The sequence below is a fragment of the Condylura cristata genome, unplaced genomic scaffold, assembly GCF_000260355.1.
Source record: "Condylura cristata isolate star-nosed mole 26May11 unplaced genomic scaffold, ConCri1.0 scaffold00015, whole genome shotgun sequence".
Taxonomy (NCBI): domain Eukaryota; kingdom Metazoa; phylum Chordata; class Mammalia; order Eulipotyphla; family Talpidae; genus Condylura; species Condylura cristata.
In genome coordinates, this window is record NW_004567116.1 from 41597876 (window position 1) to 41604961 (window position 7086).

The 7086-nt window shown below is 38.8% G+C and overlaps 1 protein-coding gene across 1 annotated transcript in view; it reads left to right on the plus strand.

Moving 5' to 3' along the window:
• The first annotated feature begins 421 nt into the window (after window positions 1-421).
• The window catches only part of AAMDC (adipogenesis associated, Mth938 domain containing), a 22896-nt gene continuing 16231 nt past the window's right edge, over window positions 422-7086 (plus strand). Inside the window, exon 1 of the mRNA XM_004683236.2 lies at window positions 422-522. The gene's annotated coding sequence lies outside the window, so the exon portion shown is untranslated. The remainder of the gene's footprint in view (window positions 523-7086) is intronic.

The window sequence follows — 7086 nt, forward strand, 5'->3', positions numbered from 1 at the left end:
GGGGGGGGGGGGGGGGGGGGGGAGTTGGGGTGCTGAGGAATGGCAGGGCAGCTTCACCGACGACAGGAGGCGCTAGCGAATGGGCTCCCTTGCGGATCCAAGCGTCTCAGTCACGGCGCCGCGATCCCACAATACAACTGCGGCCCGGAGCAGTCGAGAACTAACTCAGACCTGGGAAAGAGAGGCGCTCTGTGCCTTTCACTTTCCGCTGCCTTTCCTCCCCTTTCCCTCCCTCAACTTCGCCCCGCCCATTTCGGGTTTGCCTCTGCCTCGTGTGACAGGGGGAATGAAAACAAGGGAAGCGGAGCAGGGAGGCGGGCTGGAAGCTGTAGAGGCGGGACTTCTTAGATCAGTGGCCAATAGAATTGGAGGGGGCGGAGCTTTGCGGGACAACTGGCTGTGGGGCTCCTTCGGGGCGGGGCCAGAGGAGGAGTGCCGGGTCGGTGGGGCCTGAAGACACCAAGGTGAGAGGTAAAGTACGGAGCCGGTTAAGATAGCAACGAAGCGAAGAAAGAGATTTGGGTGAGTTTGGGGGGACGCTAAGAACTGAAAGTAGGCCACGAGATGGTCGGGGAAGTTGAGGACGGTGAATAAGAAGCAGAACACTTTTTAAAATCACGGTGCGGGGAGGAGATTGAAAGGGGAAAGGTAGAGAAGGACCCTGAATTGGGGTTGAACTAGGACCTTTGTAGGAACCTCTGCGAAAGTTTCCTGTTGGCTATTGCTGTCTGCTGTACACAAGATGAACAGCTTTGCTGGGAAACCGAGACCTGTGCTTTCTGGAGGACGGAGGCCTGAGGGAATGGGCTTTCTGGGAGGCTGAGAAGTTGGACCCCTGAAAGGAGATCAGAGGGTACCTCTGCTGGAGGGACGAAGCTGTGAAGGGACAGGCAGGGCACTGGAAGTACTTGAAGTCCGGGTTTGAAGGTTAGGGGCTCTGTTGAGGGATGAAGGCAGGGTAGGAGCGGACGAAGGCTCTGTAAGGGACCTGGGTCGAAGAGCGGTCGAAGACTCCATTAAGAGGGCAAATTTGATTGGAGAGTTGATGCAAATTAAAAAGTTTGTCAGAAGACATGGGAGGGGGGAGCAGGTAAAGAAAAAAAAGAAGGCAGGGTTCCACACCTGGGAGCAGGAGTGAGCGTCCCCCACAAGAACCGTCAGTAATGCAAATAGAAGATGAGATTTTCTATGCGGTATGCACATCGTCAGGACGCTGAGCTTTTTGGATTCACCCAGACTGGAGACTTAACAGAACCACCTCATGACATCGTGGAGATTCTTTGAATCTGTGAAGTGGTGGTGATAACAAACCTAACATGCGGTTTTACTATGTAATTCAGTAAACTGATGAGCACAATGAAATGGCATATTGTGAGTACTTTAAAAATGTTAGTTGCTGTTATTAAAGAAAGTACTTCGAGCCAAAACTTAAAACTTCCAGCATATTTTAAAAACTTACATACTAGATACTTCTTTAAAAAAGTATTTGAAGCAAGGTACAATGTAGACCATGTATAACTGGACAATTTATGAGTAAATATATAGGCAAATAACTACGACTAAAAAATGCTGGATTTTGTTTTGTATTTTTCATTAAAAAGGGGAAAACCGTAATGTTCAATAGCATTCTCATTATCTGAAGAAAAAAACAATGCTAATTTATATCAAGAGAGAAATATTCTATATTCTAGAAGGATTTTACTGCCCAGAGGCTGGTTCCTATTTTTGAGTAATATAGAAAAATCTTTTAAAGGAAAATAATGTTCTTTTGAAACTTATCAAATACTTTTGAACACTCCAGTTTAAGAAATACTGATGCAAGAAAGTAAGGACTACCTAACAAGTGCCTTTCATGCCATTGAACTGTACAATTCAAATTGGTTAAAATGATAAATTTTATGTATATTTAGCCACAATTTTAAAAAAGGGAAAGAAAAGTCAAGTTTTACGTTAGGAAAATATCTAAGGTTATAACGGGTTATCATCGAAGATAGAGAACTTTCAATGTATGGTCAAATACTGTTTTTAAGCAACACTGAAATGAAACTAACACATACTGGTACACTACCAAGTGTCTATCTTCAGACTTGGAGATCTGAATACAAATCTGACCAGAATGTCTTTAATGACATTTTGTAGAAAGATGCAAAAACCTTCATAACATCATTACTTAAATAACAATAAATATAAGGCAGGTATATAGTATTAAATAACTTCTTGATGAAGTAGTTTCCATGGAAAGCCTTCAAACCAAAAGAGATTTAATTATACCATTATGTGAACTTTACACCCAACACCTCTCTTGCCTTTCTATCTCTTTGCTTTCTTTTTCTAGCACCTCAACTCTTGTTTTCCCATAAGGTTATAAAGTAACATTTTTTTTTTAAGGAGTTTACACTATGGTTCTGTCTCAATGCTCACACTGTTATTCAAAGGGATCTGATAATAAGGTTACAGTTTCTCCCTTTTCTAACTCAGATTGGCATGAGAACAAAGTCCTTGGGCATCAGAAAGTTATACCTACCCAAGAGATGTTTTACTACAAAGCAAGGTTAATGTTATCTACCCCTTCACTAAGTCTGTTCTTGAAAAGAGAATAACTACACGCTCCCTTAAGACTACCATCTCTTCTTGCCTTTCAGGGTTAACAAGAATTGTAGATTACAAAACTCTTAACTCTGATTTACATGCTTAAGTAATTGTGTTATGTATAACAGGCAAAAATGTAAAGATAGAAAAACAGTATTTTTTTAACCTGTTACTGTTTTATTGCGGTGCTCTGAAGAAACCTTTAAGCCAGCATTAGATTACCTACACTCTGTTTAACTGAATGAGAAGGAAATTTTTAGGAGCTTACATTTCACATTCTCTTAGGGGAAAAAACCTTGTTCATTGACAATTAATGGTCATTTATTCAAACAACCAAATAGCCATTAACAGAAGAATTAACAAATAGTAATACACTCCTGCAACAGACACTTGATACACACTAGAACATGGGTGAATCATAAAAGCAACTTTAGTGAAAGAAGGCAGGCACAAAAGAATAGGTACTGTAAAACTCCATCAATATGAAGGACTGGCATGGAAGAGAAATCAAAATAGTGGTTTCTTTTGATCTTGGTTGGGAGTTGGTTAGAAAGATACACAAGGGAGCTCTCTGGATACTTTCTGTATCTTGAGTGACCAGTTTATACATTTGTCAAACTATAAACAATATCTGTGCATTTAACTGAGTATTATTACACTTTGATTTTACAATGTAATAGCTTAGCCTTCTGTTTTCCCAAATTGCATTGAAAAGTCTACTTGAGAAAATGTATACATATTTCTATCTTCCCAACATAAATATCTTTGCATTTGTTACAAAATAGTTTTAAGATATTAGAAGCCCAGTGAATGTGTATTGGAGTCAGTTAAGTTCATTTGTGGAACTAGTTTGGGGAATTCCTAATCAGTAATGAGCAAATTTACTGAGATTCATTTAAACCCCACTTTTAAAAGACCTCAGACAGCTAAGTAAAAAAAAAAAAACTGTCAACAGAAGTAGCAATCTGTGCTATTCAAAATAGTTTAATAAGAAAATATATTAAAAAGAAGTCCACATGTAAGTAAGATTAAACCAGCAATTTTCTGATTCATTCTCTTCATGAATTCTGTATTTGAAGAGGATTGCACTCATTACAGAAACCATTTTTAGAAGTGTCTTACTGACCATCTTTTTTTCTGAAACAGTATAGTCTATTCTTTTTTTCTTAAAAATATGAGGTTGTACAAAATGATGTAAAAATAAACTATCATATTATAATAAAAAAAAATGAGGTGACCCACATGGCTCAAAGATGTTGCCTGTCTCGTCCCCTGCTGCCCTCAGCAGTGTATTTCAGTGAACCCGCCTAGTATGTTCCCCACTCTTGTCTGGTGAATCCTCTCATCTCCCCACATGCTGGCCTATACCCCAGCTATTGTATGCAAAAATAGATAAACCTTTAAAAAATATGTTTGTAAACAGTTTGACTGATGGAATAAAGATTTTTACTGAAAGAAATTTACATTGGAAAACTACTTATGATGTACTATATTATTTTACTGTTTTGTTTCTCCATGTTTTGTCTTTACTGTTAGATAATTGAAAAGACATCACATTCTGCAGTTTGGTATCTTGTACAGCAAAGACTGATATTTACTAACATGAACTAGAAAGGCTATATTGTTAAAATATTAAGATGCCATACTCATATGCTATTTGCAGAACTCTTTCCTTGAGCAAACAATTGACAGAACTGTAAGGAGAAATAGAGAATTCAAGGATAATATTTGGGAATGTTCAATATCCCACTTTCAATAATGGTCAACTAGGAGTAGGAGAAGATCAGCAACCAAATAGGCTTGATCAATATTACAAAATAACCTGACCCAGTAGATATCTGTGGAACATCACCACAACAACAGAATACAGAATTCTCAAGTACATGAAAACTAAACAATATACTTAAAGAAGTCTCAAATGGAAAGATATCCCATACTCATGGTCTGAAAGTCTTACTATTGAAAATATAGCAATACTCCATAAATTAATGTATGTACAGATTGAATGCAGTTCCCGTCAAAATCCCAGCTGACTTTTTGGAAGAAATTGACGAGTTGACCCCAATATTAATATGGAGATACAAGAGACACAATATTCTAAGCAATTTTTTAAATGACAAAAAAAATTGAAGCACTCACTTTTATGTTTTCAAAAGTTAAATCAAATTTATGAAAGTCAAACGCCTGAGAAAAGAAAGCAAACATTGTAAAAAAAAAGAAAGAAAGAAAAGAAAAAGAAAAAAATATTTAAAATACTTATAAGAACGTTATGGTAGTCAAGAATGTAATGCTGCCACGGGATAGCTACAGAGTTGTTTATCTCCAAAAATGCCCTTCTTGGGCCCTCCCTGGTGGCCCAGCAGGTTAAAGCACAGCACTAAGAAGCTAACGCCACTTCAACATGAGTTCGATCCCGGCCTGCCTGCCCTGGAGGTGACCACATGGCATGGCAGACCTCAACTGACCCGCTGGCGGCTCCCCTCAGCAGTGTACTTCGTGAGTCGGCCTGTTCTGCTCCCCACTCTGTCTCTGGTGAATCCTCTCACCGCCCCTGCATCTCTGCCCTGTACCCCAGTTCTATATACACAAATAAATAAATTTTGAAAAAAATTGCCCTTGTTGAAATCCTAACCCCCAGTGTTACTATACTTGGAGATAGGGTGTTTAAGAGGGAATTATGGTTAATGGGGGACATGAGATTGGGGCTCTAATCCTGTGAGACTGAAATTCTTGTAAGAAAAAGTAAAGAAAAAGGCCACTAGCGGTTAAATCTCAGCACTATCACTGTTACTGCCTGCGTTCAAGACCCACCAGGGAGATGACCTACTGCGCAGCCGACCTCTCTTCTCGCTCGCGTGCTCCCCTTACCGGTGTATTTCAGTACATCTGCCTGTTGTGCTCCTCTCTCTCTGTTTGGTGAATCACCTTACCTCTGGCCTACAGCCCAGTTTCTCAAAGCAACGAGAAGAACTGAACTATACATCAACTTACAAATGGGCAAACACGAAGTGGCTTACTATTCAGCTATCATTAAAAAAGGAAAAAAGGTCCTCCCTGGTGGTGCTCCGAGTTAAAGCACAGCACTATGAAGCTAGATGCAGCCGCTTCAGCAGGAGTTTAATCCCCAGAAAGAGAGGTGACCACATAGCCCAGCAGAACTTTCCTGCCTGCCCGCTCCTCCCCTCAGCAGTGTACTTTGTCATTCTGCCTGTTCTGCTCCCCACTCTGTCTCTGGTAAATCCTCTCACCACCCCTGCCCCTGGCCTATACCCCAGTTCTTGTATGCAAAAATAAGTAAATCTTTTTAAAAAAAACGAAATCCTGTCATTTGCAAAAATCTAGATGGACAGAGAAGGCATTTGTGCTTGATTTAATAAGCCAGGCAGAAAAAGACAAGCATCGTATGATTTCACTCATAGGGGATATTTAGATTTAAAAAATGAACTAAATTAAACAAAATGTGAACTTTGGGACCATAATGTCAACTAGTGGTTAGCAGAAGGGATGGGAAGAAAGAGGTGGGTAAATCAGGAAAAGAGAGTGGTATAGTGAAGAATAAATTTGAATTTTTAGCAGTGAACTGTTAAGTTTTACAGTAAAACATATACATGTTGATTCTCAGTGATGAGAACCTTAACTTCACATACCACTATAATGCAAAGTTACTAAAATTTGAAAAAAGGAAAAGATGCTGAGAGTGCCTCCTGCAAAGACAGAAGGTGGTTTGAGGACAAACAAGAAAGCACCTATCAGCAAGCCAGGAAGAAAGCTCTCACCAGAAATCAACCCTGCCGACACTGTGATCTTGGACTTCCTATCTCCAGCCTAACAAACTAAAATTCTGTTCGTTAAACCACCCAGTCTATGATATTTTGTTGTGAAAGTTGTAACTAATACACAAGTCTTTTTCCAGAATCCTAGCAATTCATCTTATTTCCCTTATACTATTTTTCAAAAGTTGCCTTGCATTTTGAAAAGTTGTCCTTTTGAATTAAAATTATTGATATGTGTCTATCTTCTCCCTTCTAATATTATCTCCTCAAGAACAGGAATCCTGTTTCATAACTAGTATCTTCCTTCCCTACCACCTAAAATAGTATGTTATATAATGTGTTGTTATATATAATTTATTACATACATATTGTATATAACTATGACAATTATATATATATGTATACATATTGGATATAAAAATGGATATTCGGAAGTTAAAGCTGCAAAAATGGGTTAGTAATTACTAATGTTGGGCACAAGTGTCATTGTTACTGTTTTTATTTGGAGATAACATGTGGTTCAGAGAACTGTATACAGGTGCTATATTGAGAAAGAACAGATTGTATGGTTAGTTTATGTTTCACCTTGGCTGAACTGACAACTGTAGAATCCAGTTGTCAGTCAAGCACTAATTTAGATGTTGCTGTGCAGGTATTTTTATGGGTGTAGTTAACACCTATAATCAGTTGACATTTAAATTTTTAAAAAGTACCCTTAGTACTC